The 1,376-nt window shown below is 24.3% G+C and overlaps 1 non-coding gene across 1 annotated transcript; it reads right to left on the reverse strand.

Moving 5' to 3' along the window:
• Positions 1–874: 874 nt before the first annotated feature.
• Positions 875–947, reverse strand: TRNAE-CUC. The gene has a single exon. It is a non-coding gene; the product is annotated as a tRNA-Glu (tRNA).
• Between the last annotated feature and the right edge of the window lie 429 nt (positions 948–1,376).

A 1,376-nucleotide genomic window follows, 5' to 3' on the forward strand; every position in this document is an offset into this window, starting at 1 on the left:
TAATTTTTAATATTTCTTTTAACTAAACACTATAACCCAATTGGGAAGTATGAACCCAAGAGGTAAAATCTTTAAAAAAATAATTAACTTAAAAATTATAACTCAATTGGGAAATCTGAATCCTAGAAATAAAATATATAAAAATATATTTTAATTATTTTCTTAATTCAAAATTAAAAAAAATAATAAAACACAGACATTTTAAATTAAAAAAATAATATTTATAAGTACTTAAGGTATTCCCTTAACATATTACACTACTTTGTAAATACTTAAATTTATTTTATTTTTAATTTTTTTAACTAAATACTATAATTCAATTAAAAAATTTAAACCCAAGGTAATTTTTTTTAAAAAAAAATTAACTGAAAAATTATAATCTAATTAGGACGCTGGAACCTTACCAATAAAATCCTAAAAATTATATTTTATTTATTTTTTTAATCAAAATAAAAAAAAAAAAATCTAGATATACTGCACGACGCGCATAGTTAGAGACTGTGCGCATTGCCCAGTTTATCAAAATCGTATATATATATATATATATATATATATATATATATATATATTACCTCAATTATTTTGTAACCTACTTTGCATATTTTACTTTTGATACAGATTGACAAATTCTGAGGTAAGGAAAAATGTAATTTTGTTAAACTTCTAGGACTAAATTTTTTTAAAAAAATATATTAATTCAGAGCAAAGTTAAAGTTTTTCCAAGAAATATTAATAATCGCTTTTTTATAATGATAGAGTTAGATTGATTGCATACGTACTTAAATAAAAGAAAACAGTAAAGACGTGCATTGTTTTTTTTTCTTTCAATGAAACAGCACACAGTTTTATTAAATCTAAACAGAGAAAAAAAAAATTCCGTTGCCGGGACTTGAACCCGGGTCTTTCAGGTGAGAGCCAAATATCCTAACCAACTAGACCACAACTGATTATATCTATAATTTTACTGAAATTAAATTAGAAATTATTAATTTCTTATCTAGTTGCTAATTTCTCATTCAGTGTATTTAACTTGGGATGAATATTCTTAGATATATATTAGGCCTTCTAGGATGCAGCAGATCATTAATATATAGTTTTTTTTTATTTTATAGTTAATAGTAAATCAGAAACACTTGTTTAGGACTGTTAGGTCTGTGCCAGGATGTCTTCAATGTTCTTCTGGAGAAGATTCAAAGATTGGTCTTTTCTCTAAGTTCATTTATTGAAGAAATATGCAGTACAATTATACATAATTAAAGGTAAATTTTAACTACGGTATATTTATAGAAATTTATCCTCTAAATTAGAAGGGAGAGAGGGGGAACGTAATCAAAAGATGTTAAGCTTCTCGATTGACTGTCGCATATACTTCCCGA

Source organism: Zingiber officinale, chromosome 6A (assembly GCF_018446385.1).
Source record: "Zingiber officinale cultivar Zhangliang chromosome 6A, Zo_v1.1, whole genome shotgun sequence".
In the NCBI taxonomy this organism is placed as follows: domain Eukaryota; kingdom Viridiplantae; phylum Streptophyta; class Magnoliopsida; order Zingiberales; family Zingiberaceae; genus Zingiber; species Zingiber officinale.